The 24,216-nt window shown below is 47.1% G+C and overlaps 1 protein-coding gene across 2 annotated transcripts in view; it reads left to right on the forward strand.

The window, feature by feature from the left end:
• Window positions 1-617: 617 nt before the first annotated feature.
• The window catches only part of HNF4G (hepatocyte nuclear factor 4 gamma), an 836,697-nt gene continuing 813,098 nt past the window's right edge, over window positions 618-24,216 (forward strand). Inside the window, exon 1 of one of the 2 annotated variants that reach the window (XM_069621228.1) lies at window positions 618-685. The gene's annotated coding sequence lies outside the window, so the exon portion shown is untranslated. Of the gene's footprint in view, window positions 686-835; window positions 1,052-24,216 lie in introns of those variants that run through there. The other variant, XM_069621227.1, reaches the window with a different exon arrangement.

The following is a 24,216-nucleotide window of genomic DNA, read 5'->3' on the forward strand; positions in this document are numbered from 1 at the left end:
ACTGGGTTTCCTATGAAGAAAGTACTCTTATTTCACAATTTAAAACTCTATAGCCATGGTAGGAGGTCACAGTCTTAGGCGTCTTAGTGTCATTTGACACACTCCATTTTTGTTCTCTTTCCCAGTTATCAATAACCGACAAAATTAGAAAGAAGGGTGACTAGCGGTTCTTATTCTGTTGGAACAACAGTGGCTGCAGCTGTAGGCAAGAGATTCTGCAATCGTCTCTGGACCTAGAAATAGGGACATCACTTTTAGATTCGTTTTTGCCTATCAAGGAAAGTGCTAGTTAGCGCAGTGTCTGTATCGAAATGTTTAAAATTACTTTAAAAAATCGTTTTTTTTTATGGATTAGTGGATAAAGAAGAAGGGTTGTATAATCTACCCATCCACGATAGTGAAGGCGTCTACCCATTTAAAAAAGAAAAAAACATTTTCAACATTGTAAACTTCTCGGACATAAGATTGAAGTATTTGCTGAATAATCAGTGCTAGCATCTTAGCCTGATATTTTATGTATCTGTTTGTACAGCGTATTCTTAGTTTTCGCTCTCCAACACACCTGACGTAACTGTCTCCAAAACGTGAGTTTTTAAGTATCCACTCTGCCTCTAGTATGAAGGCCGCCTGTTTCGGAGGGGGAGCGGCTCACTGTTGGAGTAAGGCAGGACCCCCGAGTTCCAAGGTAATGCCATCATTGCCGTGTGCTAATCGGCTGGCACGTGGTACCGTGTAGCAACAATGTATTAAAAAATAGGCATTTCAACTGAGAACAGGTAAACTGGTCAGGGCAGCTACTGCCGCTTTCGGTTTCCACTGAAGCTGCGCTAGTTACTGTTTAACGTCCCCACCCACGTTTGAGTTTGTTTAGTAAATCGATCCGATGGTAGCCTGCCCTGTCGCCACGGAGTAAAGCGAAAATACTGCGGCATATGGTCACGTCTTTCAAAATCCTATTGACACGTTTTCTGAAAGCCTGCAGCCTTTGCTGCCCGAGAGGGGAGTCTGCTGGGCTGGCCGGAGGCGGCTCGCACACATGCCGCGGAGTAAGGTAGGATGTGCTGCGATCTACTAGGGCTGGCGGCGCGCATGTCTGCAGGGTTTTAAATGAAGACCATTTAAATTAATATGTGGAATGGTGGTCTACGCTACAATGTAACTTTTTCAATGTGTGATGGCGACCTGCGTTATGTAAGAGGTAATTTAACTGTATCACTTGACCTAAAATGTTTTTGTGACAAAAAACGCGTGCCTTTAACATAAGCACGTGACTCCTTGTTAAGGGGTAAGGCAGACGTTTGTAACAGCGCGCATGCGTGGCGGGTTTGGGCAGCACCTGAACTTGCTTCACTAATGTAGGCAGGTCAGGTGAGACGTTGTTGTGGACGTCATCAATGAAGGACTGAAAGGGCGGGGATTTTGTAAACCGTCAGATAGTATCGAATGTGTTTCCGAAAGGAAACGTTGCCTACAATTAGCAAGAGATTCCCTTTCCATCTCTTTTAAACTCGAATTCACGGTTCTCGCGAATACACCCAAATGTGATCGTCAGAGTACATTTCCTTGCCTACATGTCCACTCTTTCTCGTACCAGTACTAATCATAGAGTACTTTCTGCATACATGCCAACCCTCCCGATTTAGGCGGGAGACACCCGATTTTATAATTAGAAACAGTGCTATTTTTTACTGTCTCCCGTCTAAAATAACAATATCCCCAATGCATTCTTATGGGGAAAATGCATTCTCCCGACTTCGGTGCTGAAATCTCCCTCTCAGGGGCTTCAGAATGTTGGCATGTCTGGTTCTGTGAAGCTGGCGTCCCCTAACCCCTTCCCCGCCTAGGAGGTATGACCTCTCCCCCCTGAGCAACATCCTGCCAGTTATTTTATTTCTGCAGAAAGTTTGGATCTTCCCTGTGCATGTGAGGAACTAGGGATGCTGGCTCTCGTCCGGTGGCTCTTCAGCGGGGCTTTTGTAGTGGCTGGGCTGGAGGATGCTAGCCAGTTCTCCTGCGGGGTCGAGTGGATGTTGTCCACGGGCAAATGGAGTGTGCTTGGGTAGGTCACAGGACCTTGATGCAGCGGCCCGGGCAGGGGGCCTTTGTGTCCCGCCCTGGGTGTCGGTTAATAAGCCTAGCGGTAGGACGGGTTTTCGGGCCACTGCGGCCTCCCTGGGAGGGTAAGCCCGTCCGAGGTTGCACGGCCTCCTCACGGAATTGAAATTACATAACAAAAAGGAAGTGTGTGTGTTGTATAATTCTCACAATAAATGATAGGAGGCGGTGTAGTTGCAAGTTGTGTCCTTTTATTCTTCGGTACCACTCAAGTAAATCTGCAACATATATAACATGAGTCAATGATGGGCAACAGGCCCCGGTGCTGCGACACAACTCGTGCAAATGCTGGGAGTCTCTCTTGCGGCTTGGAGTCCTCTTCTTGGGAGGAGCGCCCGGGAGCGCGTCCTGTTCCGTGGCTTTCTCCCGCCTAAATCCGCGGCTGGGCGCGCAAAGCCTGCACTTCCGGCCGCGCACGAGATCTCGGTCTCGCGATATCTCTACACACCTCCCTCTTATAATGCAAAGGCAGTTCATTGCAATACATAGTCATTGTATCTCACCGGTCTTCTGTGTTCCCTTCGCGGACGATCGCCTCTCTCACTGCACACGTTCTGCTGGTCATTTTCTCGCTCGACTGTGGGGGCATCCACTTGAAACTCATTTTCTTCAACTTCTCTTCTGTCTGTCTCCGGCTCTCGTTCTTCCCCCCTCTCATTGTCCATTACTCCTTCAGCTTCAGACCTTTCAAAAGTCTTTTCTCTCTCTTGCCTCTTTTCAAACATGGCTACTCTTTCCATGTTCCATGTGGACCCATCTTCGGTGCAGACATGGTTGGCTCCTCGGTGCATCACCTTCACAGGTCTGCTGAACCGTGACCCTGTGATTTGATCCTTGGTCGGTAACTGTATTTTGATCCAATCTCCTTCTTTTACTTCTGACTCTTGTTTGGTCCTTCTTCTTCTGTCGCTCCACCTTTTCATGCGTGCCTTGCTGTTCTCTATTCTCCACACCACTTCCAACATGTCTACTTCTTCGTCTTCTCTTACTCTGGCCAACCATGGCGGCACTAGCGTGGATGCTGCTCTCCTCCCTCTCAGCATGCGAAAAGGAGAAATTTGGGTGATCCCGTTGGGGGTCAGTCTGTGAGCTGCGATGGCCTCTTTTGTTGTTTTGAGGGGATCCATTCCTGAAGTGGTTGCTAATTGGATGGCTCCCTTAATAAACCTATTGGCCCTCTCGATGAGCCCATTTGCTTGGGGATGGTAGAGTGCTGCTTTCTTCTGGTGTATGTTGTGCTTCCTCAGAAACAGTTCCATGTCTCTGGATATAAGTTGTACTCCGTTGTCTGTTACTAATTCGTTGGGGAGCGCTTCCCTCTGAAAAATTGCTGTGAGGACCTCTATTACGGTTGCGGTCGTGATGTTAGGAACAAACTCGGCCTCGACCCATTTCGATAAATAGTCCACTAGTACTATGCCGTACCAATACTCAGGCGCCATCGCCTCCAATGGTCCTATAACGTCTAGACCCACTTTTGACCACACCGCTTCCGGGGTTTCTGTGGGAATGATGGGCGCCTGTCTGATCTTCAGGCGCTTGTCACTGTTGAGACACTCATGGCATCTCTCAATCATGGTGCGGATCTCTTGGTCCATGGACGCCCACCAGTAGGCTTCTCTCACTCTGCGACGTGTCATGGTGTTCCCCAGATGGCCCGCATGGGCCCTGCACAGAATGATTTTCCTCATGCCTGTGGGTGGGATTACCTGGTCTGTTTTCATAATTATACCGTCGGCTTCTGAGATCTCATCTGCCACTTTGCAATAAGGTCTCATACCTTCTGGCACTGCCCTTTCATCTGGCCATCCGTTTTTGATCCATTCTCTGATTCTCACCATGGTAGGATCCTTTCCGTCTTCTTCCATCCAGTGATTTTCGCTGAGTTCCAGGTAGTCGGGCGCCTTGAGATCTGTAATGGATGCTACAATGCATTCTTCTTGTAAGAAAGTGGCGGCATTGTCCTTGCCCTCTGGCAATCTTGACATGCAGTCTGCCTGCAAATTCTTCCATCCGGAGATGTGTTGCACCTCGAAGGTGTACTCCTGCAGTTTTGCTGCTATACGAGTCAATCTGGGCGTTCACACTTTGGTGCCACCTGGGCTGAGCATGTGGATGAGGGGCTTATGGTCGGTAACCAACTTGAACTTTGTGCCCCACACATATGTCCTGAAATGTTCCACGGCCCATGCACACGCTAGCATCTCCTTCTCTATGGTGGAGTAGTTTTGTTCAGCTGACGATAGGGCTTTCGAGGCAGACGCTACCACATGTTCCGTGTCGCCCTTCTTCTGAGTGAGAACCGCCCCTAGTCCATATGCACTGGCATCTGTAGTGAAGACTGTACTCCACTCTGGGTTGAACGGTTGCAGGCATGGCGCTTCAACTATGTGTCGTTTTATGCTTTTCACCGCTTTCTTCTGATCATCAGGCCACGTGTACTCCGACCATTTTTTGAGGAGCTCTCGGAGCGGCGCTGAGGTTTCCGAGAATTTGGGGATGAATTTTGCATAGTACTCCGCCAACCCGAGGAATTACCTCACTTCGTCTTTGTTGGTGGGTTCTGGAGCTTTAATTATGGCCTGCAGTAAGTTTTGCTTGGGACTTATACCCATCTCTGATATTTTGTACCCCAAATACTCAACTTCTTTTGCTTTGAACACACATTTTTCGTACCTTAATCTCACACCCGCTTCTTGCAGTTTGGTGAGGACTGTTCTCAATGTGACGTCATGCATCTGTTCGTCCTTTGTGTAGATAAGGATGTCATCCTGGAAATAGGCCACGTTCCTGACGTTCCGCAGCAGAGCATCCATCATGCGTTGAAACGCTGAGGCTGCAGATGATAAACCAAATGCCATTTTGGTGAACTGGTACGTGCCAAACAGGGTGATGAAAGCGGTGAGTGGCTTGGACTCCTTGTGCAGTTGAATTTGATGGTAGGCGTTCCTCATGTCCAGTTTCGAGAATACTTTGGCTTCCTTCATCATGAGGATTAACTCATTGATGCTCGGCATTGGGTAGCTGTCTGCAATAACTTCCAGGTTAAGGCTGCGGAGATCAATGCATGCTCTTAGCTCTTGTGAGTTCTGTTTCTTTATGAGTACCACTGGGCTCAGCCACTCAGAAGCTTCAATTTCTTCGATGACGCCATCTTTCTTCATTCTGTCCAGTTGGCTTCTGAGTGTCTCTCTTGCAGTTGCCGGTACTGGCCTTACTCTGTGCTTGACTGGGACTGCGTTGGTTTTGAGTAATATTTTGTGGACAAAGCCCTTGATGTGTCCAGGTTCTTCCGAAAATAGTTTGGGGTAATCACTTTTCGCTACTGGTGCGCTCCTCCAACTGACTGACAGTACCCGATCCTCTGTGCTGGGGTCCAGCTTGATTTTCAGTTTCGCCTGGTCATCCCACCCTAATAACGCTGGTCCTTCTTGACTAAAGTAAACTTTGGTGGTGGTCTCTCTTCCTTTGAACTCTACTTTCCCTTTGATGTAGCCCAACAAGTCTACAGAAGCACCACCAAAAACTGTAGGCTTGTGCCGTGTGCTGAGTACTTGGACCGTCTCTGTACCCATCATCTCTTTGTATGTGCGTAGGGGTATTATGGTGAGATCAGAACCCGAATCAGCCATGACCCTTGTTTCCAGTCCATTGATTTTGATTGCACAATGGGGCTTTTCCCTTCTGGTCCGTGAGCTGTTCACCATGATGACTGTCGGTCTCCCTTCATCTTCTGAGGACAAATCCCTCTCCGTGTTGTGTTCAGCCTTGACACTCGTGATCTTCTTGTTGCGCCACCGACACACGATTGAGAAGTGACTAATCTTTTTGCATACTGAGCACTCCTTGTCTCTTGCTGGGCACTCTCTATCGAAGGCTAGGTGCTTCGTGCTGGTGGACCTGTGGCATTTCAACGGTTCTTTCTTCTCCCATTTTCCTTCACTCGCATCGAGGACCGGCCTCTCCTTCTTTGGGCGAAATGCCACAGATTGTACTTCAGTAGGGCCGTGGCCGCTTGCAAATTCTTTCCTTCTGCCTACCGTTTCCTCAACTGCTCTCGCTATTTCAATAGCTTTTTCCAGCTGCAATTCCTTCTCTAAAATGAACTTATCTTGTACTTTTCTGCTGTTGGTGTGAACCATCAGCATGTTGCAGATGATACTCTCAGCGTTGTTACCAAAGCTGCAGAGCGCCGCCAGTTCGCGCAGTTTGGTGACATAATCATCAACGGGTTCAGACGCCTCCTGTTTGCGGCTGCAGAACCGAATCCTGTGCAGGACGGTATTCTCCTTACTGGCTAACCTTTTACAATCCTTCGTACAGCCTCCTTGAATACATCATCGTTATCACCAGCTACCGGCTCGGGGGGGAGACTCTCAAACACCCTCTGTCCTTCGACGCCTAGGGCATTTAGTAACATCGCCCTGCGTCTCGCCGCCGAGTAGCCCGCACCATCTTAGGCCTCTACATACGTTGTGAATAAGGGTTACCATTGTGGCCACGGAATGGCAGGCCTACCTGGAGTTTGCAGGAAGGGCGGTGGTGGTGTCGCTCCTTGCATGGCTCCACACGGGTTTTAATGGTGATCCTCGTCGCCAATTATGTGGTATAATTCTCACAATAAATGATAGGAGGCGGTGTAGTTGCAGGTTGTGTCCTTTTATTCTTCGGTACCACTCAAGTAAATCTGCAACATATATAACATGAGTCAATGATGGGCAACAGGCCCCCGTGCTGCGACACAACTCGTGCAAATGCGGGGAGTCTCTCTTGCGGCTTGGATTCCTCTTCTTGGGAGGAGCGCCTGGGAGCGCGTCCTGCTCTGTGGCTTTCTCCCGCCTGAATCCGCGGCTGGGCGCGCAAAGCCCGCACTCCGGCCGCGCACGAGATCTCGGGAGACCGGGAGGTCTCGTGATATCTCTACAGTGTGGCGCAGCGGCTGTCGCTTGTCTAACCTGGGCGCAGTGGGATCGTAGCTGGGTGTGCCTTCTTGTATATGACAGCCTGGGGCGCAGATTGCTAGGGTGCCGCTTCTTCGTTGCTAGGCAACAGAGTCACCACCCTTGCTTCCGGGCTGACTTTCTGAAGATTTAGGGTGTCTGGTGCTCAGATGGGTGCCTCTGCAGTTGTGGCTGCTGGCACAATGGGGAAGCATGCAGCCAAATGCAAGCATCTTGATTTACACTCTTTCTCCAGTCCGGTTAAATGGAGGAGTACTGCTGAGGGGTAGGCTGCGGTCTACAGGAAAATTTTTCAAATCCTCTTTAAGGATTTCCTGGCCAGCCGTGCTACTAGAAATCTAGGGATGTCTGGGTTTCCTCGTCATCATGTATTTCATCCTCTATGTCGTCGGATACCTATCCATGGGGTTTAAGGAGCCGACGACTGCAGAGCAGGATACTGGTCCGAAGATTTGCCAATTCAAGCATATCCCCAAACTCGGCCTGCCTTTACTTTCTGATATCTGCGATAAGATCTTTCAGGAGTGGTCTAATCTAGAGTACATATCCACGCCCCTCTTTATGGCAAAGTTGTACCCTCTGAAAGGGGAAGAGGCCCTGTGTTGCTGGAAATGCCTTATGGAGGGACAGGGCGTCTTAGTCTTTGTCCTACCAATTCTGTGTGTGTTTTCTCTGTTTTCTGCCACTGCGCTCCACCCTGGTCCTCTGGCAGGGCAACTCTTTGTTTTATCTTTTGGTGAACAAAATCCATGGGATACCTCTATGGCACCCGTGGTTGGGGGTACACCCTTATACCCCTTATGTGTGTTTTTGGGCACCTGTGTTTTGCTCAGATAGCAGGGTATGGGCTGGTGGCAGCTACATGCTGACTTGGCAGTGGCTCTGAGTGACCTCCATTTTTGGGACACCCAGGCCCTGCCATAGGAATCAATGGATTCCTAATAGAAGGCTGTAAAGATGGATTTCTAAACTCTGACCCGGTGGGCAGACATTTAGGAGGCCACCCTAGTTTAGTGGAACAGCAGAACCTTTAGTGCAAGCCAGACGTACCGAAGTAGCTTGGTGGGCGGTCAAGACGAGGTGTCGGGAGGGGTGAGAGTGATCAGAAGCCCACAATGAGCACACACAGTAACAAGCCACATAATACTCTTAGACAGGTGTATATCAAAAATACATATACATCTTAGACAGGTGTATATCAAAAATACATATACATCTATTATAGGCCTTATAATCAAACACAAATAACCACAGTAATAGAAAACAGATACCACACAAGTCTATCACTATTCAACATATATACAATCACTTCAGCCTAATGCATTAAGGGGGAAAACACCTCCACAACCTGTAACAGAAGGGGGGTTAACACAATTATTGCATTGACCAAACTTCAGGATCAAAACGCTAAATTAAGCAGTCCAGCGCTACGAAGTGGGAGCCTTGTGCTCAAACATACAGCAGTGCGTTTACAACACACAGTCATGCGTAAGGAGCAAAAGCCGTACCTTTTCCATGGCCTGTAGCAGTTTGGGAAGGGGCTTGAGGCAATGAGGAATAAAGCCCCACTATTCGAGGGGGGACTATCCTTACATGCAGAGCAACATTTGACGTTCAGGAATGGCTAGGGAGAGCAGGCTATCCCAGCCAAAGTGAGGATCTTAAAGGAATCCTCGTGCATAAAAGTAAAATGGATGTGCCAGGGGCCACTGCTAAATTAAGCAAGTACTCACTGCCCCTTGGCACACTCTGGACCAAATTGTGCCAGTTTAGTCGAGGTCGCTGGTAGGTTCAAACCCTGCCTTTGCTTGTTGTTCGGGCTCCCAGGGGCTGCGGGACAGGATGGTCGTCCATGACAGGACAGTGCCTTTACTCTGCTTACGAAGGGAGGACGAAGAGAATTCAGGTGCAGCAGGACTCTGGGCTCAGGTGAGCAGGTATGCAAGACACCCACAGCGACCGTCGCTACAGGGTAGTGACACAGCGACTGCACAGGCTCGCGGCGTGGTGCACTCTCCTAATTCGCGACCCATAGGAGCTAAGCCTATGAAATTTGGTGGGAGGGTCGAGGACCACAAGTTAGCGATTCCCCAAGTTTGAGTCACAACTTGGAACAGGAGCCCTCCTATGCGTTGTCCCGGGGTAGAGCTGGTCAGTTCACTGGATGGCCCAGGAACACTTCTGAGAAGGCTCTTTTGGCAGGAAATCAGGAGGTGCCGTGAGTAGTTGTTCCCACTACTCAAATGAGTCAAAGCAACCTGTCAGGCCTTTTAAGAAAGATGATAAAGCAGGGGCCCGAAGGGAAAGCAGCAGGCTCAGTGTGCCAAACATCCCAGCGCATTTCTGGTAGGTCCACAGGTCTGCTTCAGCATACAGGATACTTGTCTTCTTTCGTAGTTCGGTGTGAACCATGGTAGATCGACCTAGAATGGATGCAGAGCCGCTTCTCTTATCCGAAGATCAAGCTGTGCTTGGATTTGGACAGCCAATGGAAGATCTTCTCTCTTGCATGCATGCCAGACATGGACCATTCACGGCCCACAGTGATCTCAGTCATACAGGCACATCAGACATCCTGGCACCCATAATATGTATTGGGACCCCACAGTCCCAAACCTCTTCCTGGGCGCTAGCACACGTGACATGCAGGAGCTCACGAAAGATGCGGTTTTCGCCGGAGGCTGCATGCCCAAATCAGGAAGTCCCGGGTCAGCTCAACCTGCGGGGAGGGACAAGATAGCCAAAGGACAGAACAAAATACTTTGTGGCACAGCCATTTGCGGCACTCGCCACCGTCAGGGACCAAACACGATAAACGTGGTATTGTACAATAAAAAGAAGTAACAATAACAGTAAACTGCTGCCAGCAGTTCTTCCTAGGCACACTGGTCTCACTACCAACAATTCCGTAGAGTGTGTCTAGGGCCACAAAACGAAAGGATCCCTGTGTGTGGTGCAGTAAGGTACTTTGCAGACAGATAAAAAGTTACCAAGAAATGGCATCAAAGTCACAGACTAAGGGAAAAATAGTTTCCCAGTACTGACAGTCTGAAGGACGTGTCAGTTTCCCCATAACAAATGAGCAACAGGCCAGGGGAGTGCAGCTGAAGGCTGTGTTCAACTGGAAAAAGTCCGTTTAGGTCAGCCAAGCAAAAGCAACAAGTTTGGAGGGGGGGGTCCATAATATGGAGGGAAAATTGCACTTCGGGAAATATTTCCTAACAAAGGCAAGATGGCCACTCTAGCCTCTTGGTTTCTATTGCCTTTTCCTCTTGTTTTTACCAAAGTGCTGGGAACCTCTGGCTCCGTCCCTTCCTCTTAAGTGGCTGTTGGGTGGAAACACCATATATGTCTCTGTTCCCTTTCCTCCTGACTGGCTGTTTGGTGGAAATAGTATGTGTGGCTCTGAGGCTGCCTCCTGTCAGAATGACAGGAGCCTTTACATGGGATAAGTGTTGTGGGTACACCGTAGGGGTGGGAGCTGTATGAATATAGTCTAAAGTGAACACACATTCTGTGCTATGGGTGTCTGATTTCTGTGTGTGTGAGACCCAATCAATGAGACAACCCTGACTGAAACTGACATAAATGCAGTGTAGTGTGCTGTAAGGCAGGGTACTTGCCCCAATCCATATCCTTTGTTATGGGTGTCTGGGTGTCGTGAAGGGCCTGAATGCCTGTGAGCCTGATTGGCAGCCTGCCTGCATGAATGGCCTTTTGCATGATTGGTTGACTGAGCCTGGCTCAGCCAGAGTGAATGGGGAAAAGATGTGTATTATTGGGGACCTCTCGCTTACCAATTGGTTCAAAAGCTGAAGTCAAAGCTTAGCAAGAAGAAGCTGTTGCTTGAAGCCCAGCTGGAGGAGATGTCTGCTGCTGCAATTTCATCAATGTAATCCGAAAGCTGCCATGTTATCCAAGGACTGATTCAGAGAGGTCCTGCAAAGGAGACCTCTCCCCAATCTATGAGGGACCATTGTGCAAACTGCTGCTCTTCATCGAAGTATCCTGGAACCAGTCCTGTGTGCCTGCCATCCAGAGAAGTCCTGAAGAGCTGTGCCCAGACATCTGGAGTCAGAGAAGCCATTTGGTGTCACCCAGGGTCCGCAGATGCGTTTTATGACTGCTGGAAGCTGTTGCGGTCTACCGTCCAGAATAGGGGGTATCCTGGCATAGTGCTGCTGCACACCTGGAGCTGCAAAAGTTCCAAACTTCACTAGAACATTTCAAAGGACATCCTTGACATCAGCAGTGACCACTTTTTCCCTCCAAAAGAGAGACCAGAATTGCTGGGTGCAGAGGAAGGTCCGCCGATGGGTTTCCAGCCACCAGAAGCTAGAAGCTAACAAAGATGTCCCGAGATCCAGACTTGGTGAGATTCCGAGGTCCTCTCCAGTGGTCAAGTCCAGGTCACCAGAAGCAACCCAGAGGTCCGTGCTGCAGCTGCAGCACTGAAGAACCGAAAGTCAGACAACCGGGTGAACCCGAAACCAGACATTAAAAGTGACCTATGCACTCGCCGCCAGAAGTCAACATAGGGTCCAACAGGTCTTACTATCATCTGCCAAGCATTAAAGGAGCACACAGCAAGTTTCATCTTCCCAGGACTTCTACAGTGGGAGAAATCAATGACCAAAAGAGAGCATCGGGAAGAGCAAAACTGCTGCACTTCAGAAAGACTTTGGTTCCATTCTTCTCGCAGACTCAACATCTCAGTGGCTCCTTCTTCCAAGGGGGGGTCCATCCTTGGAGGGAATCAACAGGTGAAACTGAGAAACTCTGCTACTCCACCTGCCAAGGCACCAATTACACTGTGATGAGGAAGATCATCTTCTAGCCTCTGAATCGTCCAATGGTCCCAGATTCATCTTGGATCCTGTTCGCCTGTGATCTCTCAGGTACTTTGGGTTGGTAGAACCTTTTAAATAAAGCAGAAGGTTATTGAACATTATTCAACTGTGCTGTAAAAGACAAAGATAAGTTACTCCCTAAGCTTTCCACAACAGGTTGACCAGGTTGGGGGATCTTCACACAGAATTGTATATCTAGTCTAAAGAAAGCATTCTGCCACTGTTCACAACTAACTTGCCTTTCTTTCCTATTCTATGCTGATACACCTCACTTAAAAATTCACATGCCTGTTTAAAACTGGCTGCAGTTAGTGCATCTATTACTTAAGTATTGTGTGGTACCACATAGTGTATATATTTGCCATTCTTTGAATAAGTATTTCCAAGTACAATGTGTTATTATTTATATGTATATATTCTTGGGTAGCAACCTTATTTTATGTAAAGAAGCTGTGTTAACAACTAACATATAGTGTGGACATTCCTTTGTTGTGGCTTTGGGGATTCACTGTATCTAAGAACCAGCCTGCATCACCTCCTGAAAGCGTAAGTCTGGCTGTTCGCCCGTTCTACCAAATTGAGAGACTGGTTGGTCGTTTCTCCATGTTGGTAGAAGGAGAGGCTGTCAGGGACCCAGTGGACAGAAAAGTGGACTCTGCTTACAAGTAATCCTATGTGGCGGTCGCATCTGTTCTTATGCTCCAACACCTATGGGGCCTATGTCGCGGAGACAGTGTTGGGTGGCGTTCAGAAGTTGTGATAGTATCTGGATGAAGGTACGGACTGCTCCCAGCTTCTCGTGGACATGCAGAGGCAGACAGAGTTCATGTCAGACCTGTTTTATGACAGAGTTCATGTCAGACCTGTTTTATGACGGGATCCGTCAAGCGGCGATGGCCATGGGCTCCACCATCTCTGGCATGCAGCATTTATGTCTTTGCTATTGGAAGTTAGAGGGATCCTAGAAGCCTGCAAGGTGCTCTCTTTCCAGCTCATTCTGAACCTATGCTTTTGTTCGGACACTGCGCTTCAAGATGGAAACCCTGCAGACCATTTTGCTCGTACTGCTGAGGGGGGACTGGATGACTTGCATCAACCTACCGGACGCTTATACTATCATGTCCCAATCTTCCAGAGTCATCTGCGCTTCCTGCGGTTCGTGGTGGGGAAGGACCATTATAATTTCCTTGTTCTCTCCTTCAGCCTCAAGTCTTCTTCGAGAATTTTCACTAAGCTGTTGTCTCCCCTGGTGGCGCCCCTGCACCTGGCTGGGATTCAGGTGTACCCCTAATTGGACAATTGGTTAGTCAAGTCTGGGTCCTGGTGCCAGATGCTGCTCCATCTCTGACTGGTCTGCCGGGGTCTAACCAGGTGTTTTTAAAAAAAAATCAATCTTCTGAAGTGCCAATTGTCCCCTTCTTAGACACTGCAGTTCATCGGTGCCCAGTTCTGCTCCAGGCAAGGGAAGGTTCGCCTCCTGCTCGACAGGGCTTTCCAGCTCTGGACTCTGAGTGGGCTGTTGTGCAAGGCCTGAGCTTCAGCCAGGGAGCTGTTGTGTCTTCATGGTCATATGGCTTCCTGCGTCTTTGAGTTCCCGTTGGCGTGGCTGCATTTGAGGCCATTGGTTTCTCACCTGCTGTCCCATTGGTGCCCGGTATCGCTGCAGTGTGACTCCTTGATCCCGGTCACTGCTGCCCTCCGACTGTCTCTCTGCTGGTCATTGGCCAGGTCTCCACCCCAGAAAGGGGTGGTGTTGTGCCCAGTATTGCACATCATTCTTACTACCGATGCCAGAACAGAACTAGCTGCCATCCTGGGGGATTGTTGTTATTCCAGCCTGCAATTCAGGGGAAGTCTGTTCTGGTTCTGACAGACAATACTGTGGCCCTGTCATGTGCCATCACCAGGGAGTTACGGGGTTGTGCTCTCTGAGGACTTGGCATTGTCAATCAGGTCCACGGCCGAGTGTCATCGGTATCGGGTAATATTATCCCCATATATATGGTCGCCGTACATAATATCGCCTGGAAAAGGTTGTGGTGATATTATATGGGTGAATATATATATTGGGAGAGGGGCAGCCAAAAAAAAAAAAAAAGGAAAAAAAAAAGGGTTTGAGGGTTGCGGGGTGTCCCCCGCATGTTCCATGCAATAATGTCCCCACAAAAAAACGGCCATTTTCCGGTGATATTTTTGCATGGCGATATTTTTGTGGGGACATTATTACATGGAACCGTCTCATCTGGTCTCCTTGCGTGCAGTCCATATCTGGGGAGTGGACAATGTTACTACAGACAGGCTCAATTTCACATTTGGTACAAGCCTGTACTACACAGTAAAGTGGTAGCGGTGGCTGAGCAGCCAGACTTATCTCAAGAGTAAAGTGAGCAGTACAAGGGGTTACACAAAGGACTAGCAATCACAGTGGTTCAAACAAAAGCTTACTGAAGGTTTCTTGGTAAAAGAATATACATTTATTTACACAGTCAGTTGGAAAACATTCCACTAGTAAGAGCAGTTCAATATCCCAATCTAATATACTACCATTTTTTTTGTTTTTTTTTATTTGATCATAATTTCATACAAAACTTTTTTTACAAAAAAGAAAAACTTCCACACATGATATCTATCAACAATGCATGTCTCATCTTACAAGGGCGTTAGATTTCCAATAAAGATCTCAACATCATTGTAACTACAATACACAACAAATCAGTTTTTGAACAAGTTCAGCTCCCCTGAAGTGGGAGCAAAATGGCACATCAGTTACTTTAAAATGATAAAAAGACAAGGTCAAAAGAATCAAAGCACAAATACTTTCAAAGGTAGGGCAAATAGTTTCAGTTCACTAGAACCAGCAATTCAATTCAATAGGCCTGGGCCAAAGTCAATGGTTCAGAGTCTTGGATAGGATAGCACAGTTCTGGTAGTAAACAGTTAAGTCTTTGCCACGGTTTTTAGAAGTAGGTGGTCAGACGAAAAGTTATATGTCGGTTTAGGGAAGGATAAGCCTTCAAATTTGCAAATGTTTCACAAACTTTCACCGCGGGAGAAAGGATTTCTTGACTGCACTTGCACAGTACCTTTTAAATGAAGAAGAGCTGTAGCTGAGGCAGTTGTTCCTGGCAGTTCCTGCAGATCTCGCTGTTCCGGAGCTTCAGTCGTGGGGACAAGAAGGAGGATGTCGGGAGGTTCCTGCCCTGCCCAGGGAAGAGGCAACAAGCTTGGCTAAATGTCGGTTTAAGGTGTGAGTGCCTTAAAGAGCACAAACTGGTATCCTTCTCACTGGCTATCCGGTTTTCAACAGCACTCTGAAGAAAATTCGACCAGTATAGAGACGCTATCCAGGTGACGTGCGAGTTGGTTGTTCCCACCGAACTCAAGGGAAGAAGTTAACCTTGAAGGGCTTCTCTGTCGATGGAGTTTCAGGCAATTCGGACCTGCAGCAGGGCTTCACTGGTGGACCAGGAGTTGCAGCAATCGTCTTCCTTCAGCTCGTCTTCGGTTCTTTCGTTCCAGTGGTCAACTCTGCTTTCCAAGTCCCAGAGGCCTGCTTTTAAACAGTTTTCCCCCATTCATTCCAGCCTGGCTGTCACTCACCCAGCAGGGTGGCTTTCCTCGCTGGACAGCCAGCCAGCCAATCACGCCAGAGTGCCTTCAGGGAGACTAAGCTCAGGGAGTTTTGGGATCGTCCCTCACATCCTGTCCACCACATACACTCGGGTGCCAGAGGAGGGCTTCAGCACTGAAGCCTGCCAAAGGCCAACGAACAAAGGGGCCAAACCTGGTTTGGCGTGCAAAGACAAACGCTAGAAGGACCTTTCCTTAAAGAAACAGCAAATAAAGTTGACCAGAGCCTGTTTTTAGAGATAGGTCTGGGGCACCACATTGAAAAACATGGCTGACTCGATTTTTAGCTACCGGTGTTCGCGGTCGGGAAAAATCATGGTAGTTTGTTTAAAACCACTGCCACCAGCCATTTCAAGAGGGAAAGGGTAACATTTGACTGTTACATGAGTGTTTAGACTCTATAGGAAGATACCGTGAGCTTGGTTTGTAAATTTAAAAAGACTAGTAAAGTCAATTTAACTTTACATGCTCTGGGCGACCGTAGTCAGTCCCAGAGAAGGTATTTAAACCTTGGGAATTCTGAAAGACATCCCTGTGCCACTGCACTGAAGGTTCTGTGTGACACACAAGAACAAGATGATGCCTATGGAGTTGTTTTAAAACTCCATATCCAAAGAACACAAAAGTAAAACACACATCAAAATACATGAGAGTGGGAAAAAAGGCTCACACTCTTTCCAGGTGAAAATTAAAATCCTAGAAATCCAGCAAAGTTGCTGGGGGTCTCAAAAGGTAACGGAAATTAGCACATTCTTGAGAATTCTCCCCAACACCTTCATCCCAAGGTTTTTCAGGGGATCTGCTGGAGGTTTGGGCATCCGTGGTTGGACCTCTTTGCCTCCCCCTGCAATGCTCAGCTTCCCCGTTTTGTTCTGGGGTGTGGTCCCCCGGGCCTGTGGGGTGGACAAGGCCTTTGGAGCTTCTTTATGCATTTCCCCAGATTCCCCTGATTCCGAGACTCATTGGGAGAATCCGGGTCATTCCGGGTGTGTTTATCCTGGTGGTCCCTTAGTGGCCCATGAGCGGGTGGTTCCCGTTCTTCTGGAGCTGCAGTTGGCCCCTCCTTTTGTCTTGCTCAGGTGGTTGTCTCCTTTGCGGGAAATTGATCGTCCCCCCTCCTCCTCCTCTTATCCCGTGGGCAGTTTGGAACCTGAGAGGAGGGACTTCCAAGTGTTAGGTCGTTCGACTGCTGTGGCTGAGATAGTTCAGAGGATACATCTGCCCTCAATTCTTTGAGACATATGATCATCATTGGGCAAACTTACTGGCCTGATGTTCTTTCAGGGGGGTCCATGGTCTGGGGTGTGTTGTTCTGGACATTTTGCAATTTCTCCATGAAGGGGCTGAAAAGGGGTTGGCTGTTTCTACTCTACGTTCTCAGTAGTCAGCCATTCGGGCGTTTCGGGCTTTCTGGTCCCCTCTTGTGGGGGGAGGGGCTCTGGTCTCAAGGCTGTTGGAAGGGGTTTCGGGTTCCCATCCTTTGGGGCCATTGGGGGACCCGCCTTGCTATCTCCCGTTGGTCCTGGCCATGTTGCAGGCACCTCTTTTTGAGTCCCTGGCGAATATTGAACTGAAGTGGTTGACTCTGAAGACTACCTTTTTGGTTGCTATCAGCACGATGTTTGGGGGAGATTGGGGACCTTTTGTACAGGCCCCTATTTCTAGTGTTCTGGGAAGAGGTGCTGGTCCTGCAGCGTGACCCTTCCTCTGTTCCTAAGGTTTCCTCCTTGTTCCACCGGTCGTAGGAGGTGGTGGTGCTTCTGGCTTTTCTTTTCCGGTTACCTCCTCTCCTGAGGATGGGCCTTGGCATTGTCTGGATGTCAAGAGGGCAGTTTTGCGTTACCCTTCCCGGAATTAGTTCTTTCTTAAGATTGAACACCTGTTGGTCACCTTTGGTCTAGGGGACTGTGGCCACAGGGCTCCCCCTGCTATGATCAGCCGTTGGATTAGGGATTTTACTCTGCGGGCTTATGAGTCCATGGGCGTCTGCCCTTAGGGACAGATCTGGGGTTGGTCCATTTTGGGGTTGCTTCTGCTTTTGCTGGATATCAGCCAGACTGCCACCTGGGCTACTCCGAACACCTTTGTTAGACATTGTCAGCTCATCGTTGATTGGCTCCGGTCTATTTACTTTGGCGTTGGGGGTCTTGGGGACGTGTCTTTTTGCTGTGTATCAGAGGTCTGTGGTCTGCCTGCCTCTTTTTGCTGCTCTTTGAATAAACTGGTGTTGGGTTGGTGTTGCCATTACCCTTGGTGTCTGTCTCTTTGCGGTGGGTATGGACATCCTTCCCGGTGTTGCTATGGTAGAACTGTATGATTAGTACTGGGAAGAGGAAGAGTTGCCAATGGAGGCAATGCTGGAATTATTTACCAGTACTCTTCATTACTCCTAGCCTGTAAGATAGCTCAGCGGGTTGAGCGCTCGCTGCTGTGATCTGAGCCTGGTCTGCAAGTAGCAGGTTCGAATCCCGGCAAGGTCAACTCAGCCTTTCATTCTTACGAGGGCGATAAATGAGTACCAATTTCAGTTGAGTGATATTGTATGTAAATATGTGCTCTGTAAGGCGCTTTGGATAAAGGCGCTATATAATTAACACATCATTATCATTAACATCATTATCATAGTCCTTCTCTTTGTCTCAGTGCGGTCTTTCCTCCTCTCCCACTCTGGGGGTGAAGTTGCCCATGTCTTGGCTTTGGATCTATAGGTAATATGTTAGTCAGTGGGGGATTATATCTCCCAGGAGGGGAGGCATCCAAGGACGTCAGCTTTGAAAAAGCATTCCTGTGAGCACGGATCGTATTCTATGATTAGTACTGAGACGAGGAAAAAAAGGACTCAGTAATGAAGATTACCATTAGGTAATCCCTGCAGTAATCCCCAAGGAATCTTTGAAACACTCTATCTTTACAAAATATTGTGTCAAGTTCCGAAATCTCAAACTTTTTGGAGCAGTCCTTGCTGAAATGTGGAGGTGGGAGGTAGCCTGGGGTGGGGACAAAGCAGGGTCTAATGTACGTGTGGTCTTTGATAGCACGGGAAAAGTCCATTTTGTAGAAGCGCAGTACAAATATTTCTGTTTACATCACCCACGAGTGCATTTAGTGTGACAACCTTTGTCCAGCAAAGTTATATTTCAACTTCATTAGTGTCGCAGAATGGAGCCTGTACATCCAATTTAATACAAACTGGGGTCTTTATCTACATCCAACCTGATATACAAAGGGCTTTAAATGAGCTGGAACACAGACTGACAGCATCCAAAACCTCGAGCTGGGAATCCCTGACCTGATTTGTTTGCACTTAAGTGACAGAAAACACTTTTGGTGTCAGTACAACTCATTGATAGTTGTCATTATAACAAATGTTTATTTATTTATTTAAGATAATAATGTGAAACAGTTTAAATATAAACTTTACACATGATTGATATACACGCATAAAAAATAAAAATGAAAATAATAGATTGAAGTAGGAAAATAGATAAAATATAATAACCTCATTTAAAGCTGATTATTTTATACATAGAGCTTCCAAAGATATCAATACACATACAGGTAAAAAATGCAAATTCTCTCTAACAGAAAGTTCCATCGACAGTTCAGTTCAATTCATGATACGAGGGTACATTTCAATTTGTTATTCAGGGTCAAAGCCATCCCTTTGACCAACCATGAGAATTTGAGCTAAGTGAAATCCCCTAAGCCGAATCTTAACTCATGCACAGGTAGCCCCCCAAGATATTGTTCGCTACGGATCGTATTAGAGGGCCCACCCCACTTGACACAGTACACTACTGCAGCATTAAGACATTAAACAGGCTAGATGGCAATGCCCAGAGATTTTTCAATCTTCAGCCATATGCTATACATAGCAATGTGAGTCTTTATGCTGGTTGAGTTTAAGCTACGGTACCATAACCAAAGGTCATCTATGTGCTCCAGATTGTAGACCAGGTTCCCATAGCATAGTACATAGATTTTAGCCAAGACCGGACAAGCTGTAAGTAAGTGTATGGCAGTTTTGTTAATAGAAGTGTTTTTGCACATGCGACAATATCTTTCTTGTGAAAGCAAGTGGAAGTCAATCCACTTGTTGGCTAGCACTGGTAGACAATCGAGTTGCAACAAGAGAAGAAAATGTCTGAGTCTGCTGGAGGGACTCAAGTTCATGTACATCTGTGGTTTCAAGAATGTATACAGTCTATACCGTACAAATTGGTACTTTGTGAGTTTGCTCAGATGTTCATAGTTCTCCAGCCAGTCCCATAGGTCTATCCGTTTCGACAGACCTTTCTTCGATGTATCGTAAGTGCCCCTCAATGCAGGGATCCAACCAATCTCTTTAAAAAGGCTTTTCATTTGGTCTTTTAGATGGTAGATCGACGACTCCCTAGAAATGTCTTTGTACAAGGATCTCAATAATAAATTCAGAGGTTGGTTGGTCATCTTCAAATACATGCTCTTCTTTTTAATACAATAGCTTTTAGGTGGGTTAGCCCCAGTTCCAGTCTAAGGATCGCCATAGGGATGCATTGGGGAAGGCCCAATATCCTCCTCCAAATTGTACCCTCTATGACTTGGAGCCAGCTTAAGTTAATGTTCAATAGTGCCTCCAGGCCATAGGTAACCATAGGTACCAATATCTGCATGTAGAGCTGGCGCACACCCCACACGGTATAACCACAATTTGTATTGGCAAATCGGTGTATTAATGCTGTTAATTGTGCAGCTCTGGTAATTAGTGTTTGTATGCAGGTAGGATATTCTCCTATAACTTCATCCTCCACACCCAGATATTTGTATGTGGGTGTGTATTTTATTTCGATCCCCTGCATAACTAATTTTGGCCTAGAGAATTTTTTTGCCGAAAATACCATTAATTGAGTTTTTTCACTATTAATGACCAAATCACTATTAATGGCATATTCCCAGAGCCCGCAAGCCGATCTGGATAAGCCACTAAATGTGTGGTCCATGATGATCAGATCATCGGCATATGCTAGCACTGAGCAGTGCTCTGATCCGATCAATGGTGGGCAGTTATGTACTGCAGAAACCGCTATTGGAAGGTCATAAGTAAATAAATTGTACAGCAAAGGAGCTGTGACATGGCCCTGTTTTACTCCTCTGTTCTGTGTTACTGGGGCGGTCATATGGCCTTGAGAGTCCAACTTCAGTTTGGCCTTAGTATTTAGATGTAAAGCTCTCAAATAGTAGAGCAGTTCACCGGGGCAACCAAGTAGTTTTAATTTTAGCCAAAGTTTGTCTCGGGGGACAGTATCAAAGGCCTCTCGGAAATCTATGAAGAGGGCGTACAGAGGGGGTTTCCCACAGTTCTTAGCACTCGAACTCAGTAGATCAATAATCATCTGGTTCATGGTGGTAGTATATCCTTTCCTGAATCCGCTTTGGAACTGATTGAAAATTCCAGCTTTATCAGCCCATGCCTCCAATTTTTCCAAAAGCAGCAACGCAAATAGCTTCCCTGTACAGTCCAACTTCGATAGCATTCTGTAGTTTCCTGGTTCCAATCTGTATGCTCTCTTAAAGATTGGAATAAGTATGGAGGTTTGCCATAAGGCCGAGATATTACCAGTCTCCAATATGTTGTCGAATCGGATCTTAATTAAACTGGCCCAGAAATCGGGATTGCTCTTCGAAACAGCATTGGCTAGGCCGTTGGGTCCTGGAGCTCTTGATGATTTTAAGGATTTTATTTTGGCAAGGAGTTGCTCATTAGTCACCGTAAATGGTTTCTCGGGAGGGACCAATTCAGCACTACGTTGATCGCCCAGCACTGATGGCGTATTACGATTAGACAGAAATTCGGTCCATTGCTGAGCACCTATTGGGTTAACCATTGTGTAATTAATAGGGCCCCTCAGTTCGTTCAGGACACCCCAGATGTTTCTTGTGTTTTTTGAGCATACAACTTGAACCATTTCTTGCCAACGACTTAGCTTCTCTGCTCTTCTCTTCATCTTAATCCAGGCACAGTATTTTTTCTTAAGCGTTCTTCGCTGAAATGCAAAGGATTCAAATGTGGCAGTAGCACTTTTCCAATGGAAGCTCTTAGGACTCGTTTAGCATCTCTAATGCTTTTGTCAAAAGGTGTGGTCTGCCTTCCTTCTTGAATCATCATATTAGTAAAGGAAGAAGCATGTGACGACGCAAAAGCAGCAATCCATTCTTCAATATCATTAGCAGTAAGTTTGATAAAAGCTTGAATGTTATAGATCAAAACAGCTTGTGCTGAGCGAGACGCATTAACAATGTTTTTTGTATGCCCACGGATATAAGTGCCGGCTTGATTAGTCGTCATATTTCCCATGAGTCTGGGACTCGGAATTTCCTAGTCAACTGCAAAAGTCGGAGTTAGGAGGCTATGATCGCTCCAGTCATTAGGTGTGATCTTCATATCTTTGACTCTGCCGGCGATATTCGGGCTTACAAATATGTAATCTAAAGTGCTGGTTGCCGAGGCATTGCTCCAAGTATGGTTACCAGGATAATCGTTTAATGTTCTCCAGTTGATAAGTTCCAGGTCCCAATCGGAAAAAAGCACAGCCAATTTGAGCCTTCAGGATCTTCTATATTATGCAACATTAGCCCCTTTGGTTGCAACAAAGGATTGACAGTGGTGCCCTCCGATCCATTTATGTGGCAGTTAAAGTCACCTGTGTAAACAACTCTGTTGTTCCCAGGTATCATGGTCCATTCGCTAAGTAACTCGTGGACAGCCTCCTGTATTACTCCTCTGTAAAGAGCGCCTGGAGGATTATATAAAGTGATGAGTAAAATTCTTTCAGAAGTAGCTTCAAGTGGAACTGCCACCTCCACAGCTATGATGTTATCTGGTTGGGTCGTGGTAATTCGGCGAGATTGAGCAGAGTGCCTGACACCCACGATCAATCCCCCAAAGGGTCTGCCCCTAGGCCCCTTCTTAGAAAAAGACTGGTGCAACAAGTAGCCATTAAGGATCACCGGGGAAACCAACCATGTTTCCTGCAAACAAATACATAGGCGGTCAGCTAAAATAGCTGCTGACCTTTCCGATGATAACAGAAGGTTGAAACCTCTTCAGTTCCATGAGGCGATGGTATGGTCTCATTGTTTACTTATAATTAGAGGGAGGGATTCAGCCAGCCAGCTCAAGACTTTCTGAACATCGGCAATCCGAACTTTGTCCCCCTCAGGTAGGGTAGAGGCCGAAGGAGATTTGTCCGGCAAGGGAAACGCCTTGCGTGGGCATCTATGGTCTTCCTCATCTGGATCAGCGTCAATCTCAATGTCTGCCACCAACAGATTTTGTTTAAATCTTCGCATCAATTGAGCGGTCGCTAAAAATTTGCAGTGAACTGCCGAAACATTAGGATTGGTAACTTGAAGTGGCTCCACGTATTCAAAGTCTGCAGAGCTAAGAACACGGAGTTGGGGTACGGAGTGAAGCCTAGTCGTAAGAGCCGATCTTGTGAGCCAATTTTGCTTGTGTTGCTGATACAGGTTTTTGATGATACATATCCGGTTGTTAGGATAGTCAATTTGAGCGGCCTCTTTAGTGATGGCAGGGTTAGGCATACTCATTGCCAGAGGAGCCCTAGTTGAATTTTTATTTGGGGTCGAGGAAATCTTCTCCAAGTCATTGTTAAGTTGGGATGGTTCCAGATCAAGTAGTTCTTCTTCAACACATATAGACTCGGTCTCATTATTGGGAATTAGCCAGCTTGTAAGGGATCCAGAGCCCTTCGCTTTCCGTTTTAGTGCCCTAGTTGCTTTCTTTTTGGCCTTTTTTGAAGGTTTCCCCACAGGAGCAGTCGTAGGTAGGGGAGAAGCTATCACGCAAGGCTTTTTGTTCATGGCTGCTCTTCTAGCCAATCTTTGTTGTTTGCGTGAAAAAAATACTGCTGACTCATCGGAAGGTCCAGGTATAGGCACAGGGTCAGCAGCAAATGGTGCAGGACCGTTGTACGAAGGCCTCGGGATCAGGTTTTCCTCTGCCCCAAGGCTATCTTTAGCTCCTTCTCTTGCTGCAAAAGTGAGAGTGGTCTCAAGAATGCGCCCACACAATTTCAGGAGAATTTTTAGAGCAAACTGAAGGGAAGCCACTGAAGATTGCAATTCAACTAGAGCAGGTGTACGTGAGGTAGACGCTCTACTTGACTCGCTGACATTTCCAAGAACAGAGGGCTCCTGGAAAGGAGCTAGGTTAGGGGATGCTGATAGTCTTTCTGTTGGCTCTCTCTGAGAAGATGTTGCACTTGGTTGTTTGTAGACACTGCAAATTGTTTCCTGACAGGCGTGGCTGAGCTGGGGTCATATCCCTCTTCATTGACAGACACAGATCAAGGAGTGAATTATTGTCAATATCGCTGTAGTTGGTAAAATCTTGGGGAACCGTGGCGATGTTACTCACTGGTTCCTCTCCTTCCGTTACAGTGGGATTTTCTTCGGGAAGAGCGTTAGTTGGAAAAAAAGTCAGTAATTGCTCCTTTAGAGAGAGGTTCTTTCCTTTTCAGTTTAGCTTTGCCCATTGTACAATTTATTCTACTAGAAGGAAAGTTGTTATTACGTTTCCAGAGATTGTAATTAGATTGCAGACCTTGCTTACAAAACGGCATATAGGGTGCACGATTAAGCAAGCGCAATCAGTTAATGAC

Source organism: Ambystoma mexicanum, chromosome 5q (assembly GCF_040938575.1).
Source record: "Ambystoma mexicanum isolate Mex_15411 chromosome 5q, UKY_AmexF1_1, whole genome shotgun sequence".
Classification (NCBI taxonomy): Eukaryota; Metazoa; Chordata; class Amphibia; order Caudata; family Ambystomatidae; genus Ambystoma; species Ambystoma mexicanum.